General features: G+C 42.0%; 1 protein-coding gene across 1 annotated transcript in view; it reads left to right on the forward strand.

The window, feature by feature from the left end:
- The window catches only part of eif4g2b (eukaryotic translation initiation factor 4, gamma 2b), a 237,172-nt gene that overhangs the window by 172,122 nt on the left and 51,029 nt on the right, over window positions 1-14,021 (forward strand). The window lies entirely within an intron of this gene.

Raw genomic sequence — 14,021 nt, forward strand, 5'->3', positions numbered from 1 at the left:
TTTCAAAGGGCAGTGAGGTAGATCCCCTGATATAGCCATCCACTTTATCTTAGCCAGCAGAGAAACTCTGCAGTGCAGACAATGATTTAGTGTCTGGGCTTAGAGAAAAGGTCACAGCTCTCTGTATCACTGCAGCGGACCCCCCTGAAAATACTCGCAGCCTCGGCTCCAGGCCCGTCTTCATGAACTATCTCCAAGCGGGAGTGATGATCTTGGATCAGCTTTCCCTTGCGGATACTGATCTTTCTGGAAAAAAGGAAAACTGTTCCAGAAACAGTAATAGTGCCTCAAAACGCCTTATAAATACAAGCCCAGACCAACCAGGCCGCCATGACTCTTGCGGGCCCTCCATATTTCATTGTCTTCAAAGCTTGAGCTTTTTTTTCCTTCTTTTTAACACTTCTACCTCTTTTAGCCTCTCGATTTTACACTTTCTCCATTGTGCAGGCATTAAAATTTGGACATATTCCACAGAACTTCAGAATCTATGGTAGTCTGACGTGTTGAATATTTCATGCCGCACTTCTGCAGCAACACGGCGAAGTCTTGGTCTTTCTTGCACCTCTTGATTTTTCACCCTGTTCCCGATGTAGAGATAACAGCTGAGTCATGGTCTTTGTCAAGGTTCGTTTTCAGCCACAGTGCTGTTGTCTTTTTCAGTGCTGACAGGATGTAGATGGTGTGAGGCATATCTGGACAGTGAAAGCTGAGACCTTAAATGCCCAACTCAGGCCTGTAGTGGTGACCCAAGTCTGTGGGTTCTCCTTACACCTCCTCATGACCAGAACAAGTCGTGGTTTCTCATATTAGTTATAGTGAGGATGACAACCACACATCTGTTCACCCAGGTGCATAAAACACACAATATATGACTAACAGAAGGTACTACAAGGAAACAGCCTTGTTTAGGTTGCCCCTTTGCAAATAAAGGAGTCTGATGTAATATGTGGCAACAGAAAAGTCCTATCTGTCAAAGAAAACATTTGAAATAGAGTTCATTTAATTAGTTTAATTAGAAATTTGTTTTGGGACTTGCCTCTCCCCCTTTATACCTTACCACCACTCCGTCACCTCCCTTTTAACCTCTAACCCAGTCCTAGAGTATCTCTCAGTCCTAGCACCACTGATCAGAGCAAAGTCTGGCCTTCTAGCTCAAAGCAGAAACCACCCGAACTCCAGCCCAAAGTTCTCCGGGTTCCCTCCCTCTCACAGTCATACATTCTCCTCCCACTCTATCACATGCTGATGGTATCGGGCATGGTCCGATTGCACCAAATTGTTTTATAATGTCACAAACGCCACCATATATGCAACATATCTGTGCCTCTTTAGCCTACAGCAGTTTAGAAAGGTATAAATCCCCCCAGCATTGAGCTGTGGAGCAGTGGAACTGCGTTCTCTGAAATGATGGTGTTGAAACCAACACTTTTGGCTAGTAGAAAGCCTTCTTCCCTGGACAGTACAAACAGTTACTCCAACATTTTTTGAATGCCCTTGATTTCAGAAGAAACTATGACTGAGCTGGTGTCCCAATACTTATCCAAAACGACCAGCAGTATAACTTCAGGATCCCTGTTTAAGAGTTAAGAAAGGTTGCTGAAGAAACGCTCACAGCTGTGTAAGTGTCAGCTTCAATTTCAGGCCATATCTGTTTAACATGCAAGAAGGGAAGTTTGTCTGAGGGATAATTTAGGATCGTCATCGACATTCATCATGCAGACCCCGTAAGGCTCCCTCAAGGCAAAGGCTGCTCACCAGAAGCAACACCAAGACGCATCAAGTGCTCTAATCAAACACCTCTCATCCATTCTATAGTGCTCTGGAGAATTTTTCACCCTGTTTGAAAAGGAATCGATTAGGTGTTTTGATATGGCTTTGAAATTGAATCGGTATGTTAGGCTTCTTATGAACAAATGTGGGACTGGGAATACCACTGGGGTGAGCGATGAAAATTGGATTGTCTATTTCGAATAGACGTGATAGTAAATCAAGCACTGTATTGCCACCACTCAATAGGTGGCAGGGATTCATGCAGATGTAATAATCCACTGACCAGGACTCTGCGTTAGCGAAAACAACACAGGAATAAATGTTCTTGGAGAAATTTGTTTTGAAGTGAACTCAACTGCACCTGAACAACAGTAAAAAGTTAATGAGCTCTGCTGGCAACGGCTCATCCAACTCAGTTATCACCGCTAGAGATCAAACATTTGTTCTTTAATTTGTTTCTTGATTGGTTTCTTATGATTGTTTAGTACTATTTTTACACTGAAGGAGAAGACGAATACTTCAGGCTTCCATAACAATTGATGTTCTCTCTGGTGCTGAAACTGAACAGGAACAATGGGCACAACGTTGAATATGTCTTGACTTTTCCAAAATATAGATCTTCTCAGGACGTGAGTAGCAGAGGAATAGAATACCATAAAAGATGAGAACACTGTGTTCTGTCTGCATAGAGATGTGGAGTGTGGTCAGATCTTCCCAGGTGGCTTTCTTCTCTAAGCGTACAGTGCTTAATTAGGTGTTTTCCTCTGGTTTTGACCAAAACTTTGTTTTTTTTACTTGTTTCTTCTCAGAATGAGAAGAAGAATACTTTAGTACCCCATAATATTTGTGCAAATACGACTAAAAAAAGGCCCTTTCAGGATTCGTACAATATATACTAAATATAATATATATAATAGTCAACCCACCCTCATGCGTTTAGCAGACGCTCTTCTCCAGAGCGACTTACAAAAGTGTTTCACTGTTTACTGAGAACATTTGCTTAGCTAGTTTGTATAGGCAAGATGTCCAAATGATACCACAAGCTAGTAAGCTTGTAAGCTTTAATTTGTGCAAGATAAGTGCTGATTTCAGTACTTCTAAAAGTGATGGGTCTTCAATCTGCGTTTAAAGACAGCAAGCGACTTCCAGCATTCAGACAGCCAGTTGAAGTTCGCTGCAGCACTTTAGGTGCCAGGACAGAAAAAATTCTGGATGCTTGTTTTCTGTGCATCTTAAATGATGGTGGGTCGAGCTGAGCCATACTTGAAGAACAAAGGGCTCTTGGTACGGATCAGATTTTGACCATTGCCATGAAGTATGGAGGGGATGGTCCATTCTTGGCTTTGCAGGCCAGTGCCAGGGTTTTGAATCTGATGCAGGCAGCACGGTCTGGATCAGTTGCAAGAGCCTGATAGTACGCATAAGAAGACCAACCAGAAGCAAGTTGCAGGAATCAAGCCTTGAAATGACGACTTGAGATTGACGAGCACCTTGGTGATCTCTCTAGAAAAAAAGTGTCAAATTCTCCGGATGTTGTAAAAGATGTTGTGTCGTGCCAGGTTTGCAACATTAGACAAGAACGATAACTGATCATCCACAACTACACCAAGAATAACCAGTGAGGTCTCAAAGAAGATAGCGATGATCATGGTAATGGCCTGTAGTTCCAGAGATACACAGCAGCTCGGTCCGGTCTTGCTGATGGTGAGTTTTAGGTGATGGGCTGTCATCCATGAGAAGACGTCAGTAAGACATGCTGAGATGCCAGTTGAAACCTGGGTGTTAGAGGGTGGGGAAGAAAGGATGAGTTGAGTGTCATCATCTTAAAAGTGATAAGAGAACCCATGCGAGGATATTACTTTACCAAGAGAGCAAGTGTACAGTGAGGGAAAAGGAGGGCCAAGCACCAAGCCTTGTGGGACACCGTGAACCTGAACACCTCAACCAAAACCTGAACTTAACCTGCTACACCTAAACCTAGTTCAAATATACTGTTGCCATTCTTATCAGCATAATAATTGTACTTTGGTTTTAAGCCGAATGCAAACAGATTGCTAGATTAAATTGTGTTCTGTGTTTTAGGGTTTATTGTTTATCCCATAAATGGAGTCTTGAGGCTTTCTTTGATGTGCAGTGATAAGGAACAGATTAAACACTGGCTAGTTTACAGCTAGCTATATAAGCATCGACTAGATCAGGTATCTATTTTGATGGTTGTATAGTGAGGAATCAGATTTTAGTGCTGCATACGAAGGGTCCTTTACTTTAGAACAGCCTTCAGTGACATACCGGCCGAGAGTTCCAAAGCCTTGCTCTCGTCTTCTTCAACTACATTCCCGACAGGATGTGTGTATTTGGCAAAACAGTGGCATCAATGGACGGGAGCTGTAGTGTAAATCATAAAATATCTATGAAATATTTTAGTGCAAATATGATGAATTTTGTGGGATACACTCAGTTGTGTATGTATGAATCTGAAGAGATGTTGTTGGAACTGGAACAATGGGCACAAAGTTGAATGTGTTCTAGCTTTTTTTTCAGGACGTGAGTAGCAGAGAAATAGAATAAAAACCATAAAAGATGAGAACACTGTGTTCTGTCTGCAGTGTGGAGTGTGGTCAGATCTTCCCAGGTGGCTTTCTTCTCTGAACTTGGGTGAAATGATTCGCAGAATAAAGCCTCGTTTCCAGTCATTTAGTGGTCGGCTGAATCAATACTGGGGTTTCAGAAGAGCTGGAGATGGATCCAGCCAATGAGGGAATGCCTGTTTTAGCATGCAGGGTCATTTAGTTTATTTAGAATGATGTCCTCAATTTGCTAATTATAGGGTCCTGATACTCCACCGGATTAATACATTTGGCTTCATTTATTACATACTGAGACCATTTCCTATTAAGATTTGCATCAGGAATGAGAAACATAACTAGCTGCCTAGTTCATTTGCATGAATCATGACACTGCCTGATGCACATAATAGTTAGCCGTTCTGATGGTGGCTGCAGTTATTCCGAGTGACAGCCTCTGCACTGTCTTTGTTTTCCATGGTAGGTTTGCAGATATTAATGTGTGCATGTTTTTCATTCGCTTGTCTGCAAGGAACTGTTAGCTGTCTCCTCATAGTCCTGTCAAAGATTGCACCAGCAGGCTTTAAACTGGGCCCTGGTGCCGTGCGTTTCCAGCACTGTCTGAGGCCTCATTACATGCTCTAGTTCACTGACTCTGAAAGCTCCCAGTCAATCGATGGGCTTCCTCTGAATAAGAAGCAGCACCCGAAGTGCTGCCCATTTGGTAGACGTAATGCTTTAAAGTCTCCAAAAGTGAGGTAAATAAGTTCCGGTGGAGTGACTGTTCAGTAAACTGAAAACTTTTCCTGGAGGTGCTGGAAGTCACTTGTTGCACTGATGACTGTACAAGTGGGTATTCCTCCAGAACCACTGCAGATATGGAACAGAACTGGAGCTCTCAGGGCCTCAGGCTTACTTTACATATCTCAAAGGAATACATATCCTAGACCTCTACCTTCTGAACTATAAATATAAGGAAATGTATATTTTTATATTCTTAAAATCAACCAGAAATCAAAGTGGACCTTTTTTTACCTTGCTAGTTCCTGTCCTGGGGGATATTTAGCATAATCCATTGGGTTCAATCAAAAGCCAATTTTGTCAATTTTTGTAGTGCAATGTGTAGCAGGTAAGAGCGGCCCAAATCTGATCTTTTTTGTCATATGTGACACAGGTGTATTATGTGTGTTATGTGTGTTATCTGTGTGGCAGTGTGAACAGCAAACAACACACTGAATCTGACATTTTCAGTTCCGATTTAGGCCACTTTGGCTGTGTTCACACTGCAGGCAAATCAAATTTGTTTCTTAAATCAGATTTGGTGAGATGACTGTCTGCACTGTTATCTGCAAGTGATCAGATTTGTGTGTCCAGACATCACAAACCTATCTGCATGGATTGCTGTGGGAACAACAGAGGCGCTAATGAGCTGCTTTCATATGTGGAAACAGGAAAGATGAAGCTCGCTCTGAATTTGACGTGTTGAGACGTTGCGAGTGATGCAAAAGAAACGCTGAAATCGTCAAGAGGGCAATCATATTCACATATTCACACATATGTTCTACTGAAATTCATTACATATCTGATACACGGAAATGCAACTCAATCTGAACAGCCAGATTGAACCTAATGTGAATTTTACCTAATGTGAATTTTACGACAGTCCAACTTGACATTTGCTAAGGAGAAGGGAAAATGGAAGACAACAGTGAGAGAGGTGATGTCTCGGTTTAAACTAAATTAGAAGGCACATATCACAACTGTTGGTTGGTTGAAACACGGCCACAGGAGGGCGCTACTGCAGCGTCAAAGGAAAACAGGCCGTAGCCAAATAGCGTGCTTTTAACAATGAGCTCAAACGCATTCTCGGTTATGTGTCCAGCTGGAACTCATTGATAGCTCCTAAGATGTTGGCATACATTAAATCGAAACCTCAAGTGAAGCACTGCTCTTTTGCGCATATGCATTCATTTAGGAGTGTGAACTGTTTAGACAAACGTCAGATATAGGTCATATAGGTTTGGTGACATAATCACATCTGGGACGCAGCTGTGTGAATGTAGCCTATATGTACTGATGTTTGACTGCCACAGTGTACCAATATCATCAAGTATTTTCTTCCTCACTGCTCCCACCAACTTCACCTATTATCAAGTAAGGCTTAAATGAATAAGAACTAAGTCTTGGTACAACCTCACCCTCCCGCCTTAGCTTTGCTTGTGCCAGTTGTTCTACTCTCCCCCTTCAGCGTTGGTGCCAGAGGTGCATCAGGAGCCAAGTAGTCCGCCATGGTTGATTGGAGACTGGCATCTGGATCTGACTTTGGCTTGTCTTGGTTCAATCATATCCCAGTGGATCCAATTAGTTATTTCTATTGGAATAATCTGCAATATCCTGTACATAGAGCTTGAACAGTAGAGCCTGTGTTGACCCTTATTGCTTTTTCTACAATTAATAATTAATAGTACCAATAATTAATAACAGCGGTATGACAGAGCTGCAGGTAGCATGTGTGCTGCACAGCTCTGGGGACTTTTGGATTTGTGGGTTCAGTCCTCACTCTGGGCTTTGACGTGGGGAATTTGATGTGATCTGCCTCTGACCTCTCAAAAACAATCACGGTAGACGAACTGGCTACCCGTGATGGACTGGCACTCTGTTGAATGGGTATTCCTGCCATGCAGCCAGTTATTCCAGGTTGGCTCCTGGATAGATAGAGGGGTAATTCTTAACATACTTCAACCAGTTTGGTTGATACACAGTGATAGTGTGTAATCTGTATCTTAATTGAAGGTATTATTCATATAGAAAGCAGTATCATATTTTTCCGGACTTGACGGCCCATTCGATTTGAGTCACGCCATTGATTCTCACGTTAGTTTCTCGTCTCTGCAGTTCATGTCTTACCGTAATCTGCCAACAAAACTCCTCTCTCCCAGCAGATGTAGCTAAGAGGCGATGTGTAGTGACCTTTGGAAAGAGCCTGACTCCCTAATGATCTCCTCATCACTCACACAGGAGAGAAACATTTCTATTCTTGAGTCAAGCGAGATAACAAGGCCCTGACTGGCGTCGGTGTGCTATACCTGTGGCTGAAATGTTGCCATTTTCTCTCTCAATCTCGGAGCGAGTGTATGGCCTCTGATTTTCTCAACAGCAGGCTGGGGCACCCTGATGGTTTTGACCTTTCCTGCACTTGATTGCTATGATACTCTGTAGGTGCAGGGTCTGCAGGCCACTCTGAAACAGAGTTGTGTAGCCTTTACACAAATGTAGCAGCTACAGTGTAGACATTATTTGTGAATCTGAAATGGTCCGATTCAGTGGATCCTTGTTTCCAAGCCTGGTTGGGTTTACCATGTGGGTTTACCAAGTTAGCATTATGTGCTTTTATGATGCTACACTGTTCTATAAGAAGGAGAATACCGTGTAAAGTCTCCAAACGCTCACTGAAGGCGAGTATTGTGTTTAGTAGTATCAAAGCTTAGAGGTATCTTTTGGATGCTAGTCTTTACAAACTAGCTAAGGGTATTTTTCTGAGTAAACAGCAAAGCACTTATGCTTATCTAGGCTCAGCATACTGATGACTGCCCTATGTAACTTGGTAAAGTGAAGCGCTCGCGAGAACTGCGAAACACTGCATAACTTGAGTCATATTTGTGTACAATCCTGTAATGTTAATCTCCTGCCTCGGTCCACATTCTTCTTTCCCTTTTTTTTGGTGATAGTTCTGTATTTCTCAGCTTGTCCAAAAAAGCAGGTGTAAAGCATGTCCTTAATTGGTGTCTTAAAGCACAAATTCCATTTCCTGACTATGGAAAGTGGGGAGCCCAGGAGCAAGAAACACCAATTCTCGCACAATGCTGCTTTAAGTTGAGAGCTTTCCAATGATCCATATCCCAACAATGCTATTATCTGCTGTTCTATACAGAGGGTTTACTTCAGCTGGTGATTGACACCAATACTGGGAATTTCTAATGTAGATATCAAATTTTATCTCCTGCCCACCTTTTTTTCCGCTCACTGTAGGTCATTATAGAGGAAATCTTGGGGGTTTACATTTCCCATCCTGAAGCTACACATGCCCATTATCTGTCTGGAAGAGAGATAGTGTGACAGAGAGAGAGAGAGATAGAGAGCCTTGGAAAAAGAGACGCAAAACTCTGATGTGAGCATTGACTCACTGTGCTGACTCAAAGAGGTGTCTTTTCATCCATCAGTTCACTTCTGAGAGCTGAAAACCTCAGTGGTAGAAGAGGTAAAGGAGCAGAGAGCCTCAGACAAAAGCACTCTGGAACACTTAATCTTCAAAAGTAAGAAAAGCTGAAGTTCACATGCACTTAAAAGTTCTCAGAAGAACAGAGTCTCCAGGGCTGGACCTTACACAATGGAAGACTGTATATAGCCTATATATACACTCATCGGGACACTGTGCTAATACTGGGCAGGGCCTCCATTTGCTCTGAACACAGCCTTTGTCTTTGTGGCATGGATCCCACAGGATGTTTTGAGATTCTGGAGCATCTTGACATGATTGTATCACATAATGTTTCAGGTTTCATGTTTCGATTCTTCCATTCTACCACTTTCCAAAACTGTCCTATTGGATTCAAAACTGATGACTGGGAATATTCATGAAACCAGTGTGACATGGCCTTTGGTTTGTGACATGGTGTCCCATCATGCTGGAAGTGGTCATCCTATACCATATCCTGATATGGTTTTCTGCAGTTGTAGCCCATCCACCTCATGGTTGGACGTGTCGTCCAACTATGTGCAACTGTCCAGTTTTGGTGAGCCTGTGCACACTGCAGCCTCAGCTTTCTGTTCTTGGCTGACAGAAGTGGAACTCGATGTTGTCCTCAGGTGCTGTAGCCCATTCACCTGAAGGTTGAACGTGCTGTCCAACTTTGTTCAACTGTTCAGTTTTGGTAAGCCTGTGTCCACTGCAGCCTCAGCCTCAGCTTCTGTAGCAAATGCACCTCAAAGTTGGACGTGTTGTGCATCTTGAGGTGCATTTCTGCTCCCCACAATTGTACAGAGTGGTTATCTGAGTTACTGTAGCCTTTCTGTGAGCTCCAACTGGTCTGGCCATTATCCTTTGACCTCTTTTTTCAGCAAAATGTTTCCATCAGCAGAGTGTTTTTATTGCACCATTCTGAAGAAAACTCTTGAGATTTTTCTGCTGAAAATCCCAGTGGATCAGCAGTTATAGAAATAAAGAAAACATCTCACAACAACTCATGAAAGGAGCGTATGTGTACAATTCTCTATCTATATTTTCCACCCTGTAAGATTGCTCAACATTTGCTGACTCTACTAAAACCTTTCCTTCAGCTCTCCAGGTGTTTTGGAGCATGAGAATGGAAACTATAGCCAGAGGAACATGAAACCTTTCGTAGCTGTCAGCCCCATAGTTTTCTGTGTTTGGAAGCAATTCCCTCACAACAGAATTCATAAAATAACAGCGCTTATTTTTTCCTCAAGGTTTTTTTTCTCTGCAGATGATCGATTTACTGAAGTGCATTGTCATTTTTATGCTTCAGTTGCCTTTTATTTTTGTGGACTGAGAACAGGTCCCCCGTTGATGTGCAGACGGTAGGATCGGTCTTAGAATTTAACCTACTGTATCCTTCAGGTGCAGATACTTGGGATTTGTTGCAGTGGGTTTTCTTCACTTCACATTGAATTTTACAAAGCTTGTGTCTTTGTTCCTCCACCACGCAAAAAAAAAAATCATCAGTAAGCTTCATGCACACCAAAAGTAATTTGTGCTGTTATAAAGTTTATCGCATGCATTTCAATGAAAACAAAATGCTGCATAATGTTGCCTTAAAGCAGTGGTAGTTCAGTTCCTTGCAGAGTTTCTAGAGTTGTTTTATTCTTTGGCAATATATAGATACATTTAATTTTGGCTAATTAATACCATCTCCAACATACCAACCAGCTGCGATCCAATCTGATAAACACACAAGGCTTCCAATAAGTCTCTTTCATTTCATTTTGCTCACAACTTTGCACTGCTGATGATGCACCTGTGAAGATTCACTGCTATGCAGAGTGAGAGCAGGAGAAAGAGTGAAAAGCAGGGGTCACTCAAGGTTAAATCGAAACCCTACTCTTGCAGCACGTTCTGCTCAAGGCCACTCTGCTCCAGCATAAAGTGAATTTATTTTGGTTGGCCTCCGCTGCCATCAACTCAAATCAATTTGCTTATCGACACATCCATGAAAAAAAACGTCCCTGGCAAGAAAACAGTTGGTATTTGTTTAGACTGACTTGGCAAAGAATTTGCACTGGTGACAATGATTGACGCTTGATCCCGTGCTTAATTTCGGCTGCTGGCGTGTTATAAACAGAGTTCAGTATAATAGCTCTGGTAATAAAAGACCAATTCCACATGTCAGTTGAATGGATGGCTTGGAGCTGTGCTTAAAGCCTTAACTTTTACAAGGCCTCTTCCCCTTGTTAAACCAAACTGGAGAGGCGTTCACCTCAGGCTTGAATGGAGAATACACAGGGTTGCCAGTTTACTGTGCTGTACATACTGTACACTAACTGTTTTTGTGTGTGTGGGGGGGGGGGTTAATTACTCACTGTAGCCCATCTGTTGCTGTATGCTTTGTCAGACACCCTCTAACTGTTTACCAATGGAAAGGGACGACTATGACCAGATACTATTACTAATACTACAACACAATCGTGACATTAACCTGGTAGCGTTACACTCTTAAGGCCGTTCTACGCCGAATCACATTTTTACGGATGGAAAAGAAGCATTGAATTTTGAAAACGAACACATGTATACTTATGTTTGTCTTTCACACCGAGTCTGAACCTGACAGACTTTGATGTTGCGTACATTTTTCATTTAGAGCCTGCTGTATGTTTTTGTGTTTTAAGGATGCGTTAAAATCAGGCTAGCCAATCAGAGCTCTGAAGTCATGGTCATAGACCAAACAAATTGGCTCAAGACGGCAGCAAAACAACTGATACACAGAAGGCTTATTACACACTAAGGTTTATTATTCAGCAAGGACACAGACTTTTGTACAAACTGGTGAGGCTCTTTATTCTTTAGTAATAGAAGTTTGTAATAATGCTTTCAGACCACAAGTATTTTGAAGGGTTACAGAAAATAGATGGCAGAGCAGAGCTGAAGTCTATAATAATACTACTGTAATTCAATTTAATGAGTGTAATAAATTTTCATATTTATTATCACAGTTATTACCAATATGCCACTTTATTATATTCATATCATTTTTATATATGTACATTTTTCTCATTTTTTTCTCTCTTTGTTCTAAATTTATTTTATTTTATACAGTGTTTATTCATCCACAAACGGTTGCAACTGTAAAAACTGTCATTTCCCTCCTGGGATCAGTAAAGTATTTCTGATTCTGATTCTGAAAAGCTGGGGAATGACAGTGAGAACTTTACAGCCACTTTAGGCTTGTTTGGGTGCATCCTGGTCTGTTCATGTCCACAAAGAAGCTCAAACTGTAGCTTCCCTTGCTAATGAGCCCTCCTGTGGAGGGGGGAAATTAAAGACAGCTGAAGCAGACATGGAGCAGGGAAAAACAAAGAGCGGAGATTTATTAAAACTATAGTGTTTTTAGCTCCATATGCGCCCTTTTTTTTGTCTGAAAAAAACGTCCCTGATGTGAATAGGCTTTTAAAAGTAAAGATGCCATTAAAAAAAAGAGAAAATAAGAAAAGTGGTTCCTCTATGCCATCGCTCAAATAACCCTTTGTAGCATCTTTTTTTTTTAAGAGTGTAGTGCAGTGGTCACCATCCTTCCTCCTGAGGAGCTGGTGTACCTTACTGCAGGTTTCAACTCCAACCCAAATCTGACATACTCCATTCAACCAGTCCAGGACTTCTGAAGGCGGTAGTTGGATTAGTTAGATCAGGTGGGGTGGATTAGGGTTGGATTCAATGTCTGCAGGATGGAAGCCCTCCAGGAGCAGGGTTGGAGACCACTGTGTTAGTGTGTATTGTGCTGGAATGAGTGCATTAGGCACTGCGGGTTTGCTGAAGTTTTTATAAATGTCAGTCACACTGTTCAACAGTGGTAGCATAGTCAGAAACTGGGCTAGGACTGACACCAACTGTGCCTGGAAATAAAGAGCCGGAGTCTCTAACTGTATACCTCCAGGGTGCACACACAAGGCAGGTGTGATATATATACATATATATATATATATATATATATGGTGGTCAGTGTGGAATAAAGTCAGTAGGCCATGAGAATGAAAACATGCAGGATAGTGTGGAGAAATACCGTAAAAGGACTGTAGCATACTGTGATCATTCGGCAGCACTCAGGCCGTCACATACGAGAACATGAAGTGAGAACTGGAGAAGGCCACATTCACAGAGGAGCACAAATATATAAAAAATTGCTTTTGAAAAAGTTAAAGCCTTCAGCATAAAGGCATGACTGACAGCCTAGGACAGTATAGTCATAATTTAGAGTGTCCCACTTAGACACATGTCTGCTTAAGGCCAGCTCCTCCTCAGCCTTAGCTTTCGTATATGGCTGTCAAAGTTTGACTGATGCAATTCGCTCAGAACATGGAAAAAGAAGCAACTGTGGACCTCAGACTGAGCATCCAAACCCTGGTACAATGCTGGACTTGATGATAACACACCGATGTCTAACAGGTCAACGTTTTATTGGTTCCTTGGGACTTGTGTGCTTATATTCATTAGACAGAAAATGGCTTCATGTCCAGCCTTCGGCAGAGATTTTGAAAAATGCATGAGTCTCATTGGCTCAGAGCTACACCACCATCCACTGGACAAAAACTTCACTTAATTGCTCAAAAAAACAAACAAAAAAACAGAAAAAGAAAGAAGTTGCTACAAGCTATCCGTTAGCTAAAGTGGGTTTCAACAAGCAATTGGAAAGCCAAAGTGGGGTTTGGTAGTTGGAGAAGTCTGAAACTTTGTCTGCAAAACATCCTATTCAATTACACCCACAACACTCAAAGGCATCAGCACAGACTCATGCAGGCTACATGATGAATGCACTCATAACATCAGCTGTCAAAGACAGCAACACACTTTTGTGTCACGTCAAAGCCTGTTTTTTGAGCAAAGACTGCGCAGGGGGGGGGGGGAGCAGGGATGGAAATTTCATTCGTCTTTGCTTGATGTTGTGGTTTTAGACAATGGCACTCGAAGATAAAAAAAACGTCCATATGAAGTGCTCAAATTTGTGTCGGCTGTTAGAACAAATCAGTTTTATTGATTTGAGAAATTGCTCACATGCTTCATGTTCATCCATTTTCAGGAGTTTCAGGACAGATTTAATAAATAAAGACGGCTGCCTACTCGTCTTCTTTAAACAGGGCTTACATTATAGGCATCCGTGGCCTAATGGTTAGAAGAAGACCTAGAAGAAGGCCTAAAAGGTCACTGGCTTGATCTCCTGGCAGGTGGAAGGTGCTTTCACTTCCATCAACACTTACAGCTGAGCAGCCCTTGAAAAAGGCACCATAAAAAACTCCCAGTTGCCCGTCACCCTGGGGGGTATTTACTGCCATGGACAGGTTAAAGGTAGAGGCTAAAGTCTGTTTACTTGTGATCTTAATAGTAACTTTGTGTACTTAACGTACTCTGATCAGCCATAACATTAACAGCTCCTGCCTAATATTGAGTAGGTCCCCCATTCT

Source organism: Salminus brasiliensis, chromosome 13 (genome assembly GCF_030463535.1).
Source record: "Salminus brasiliensis chromosome 13, fSalBra1.hap2, whole genome shotgun sequence".
In the NCBI taxonomy this organism is placed as follows: domain Eukaryota; kingdom Metazoa; phylum Chordata; class Actinopteri; order Characiformes; family Bryconidae; genus Salminus; species Salminus brasiliensis.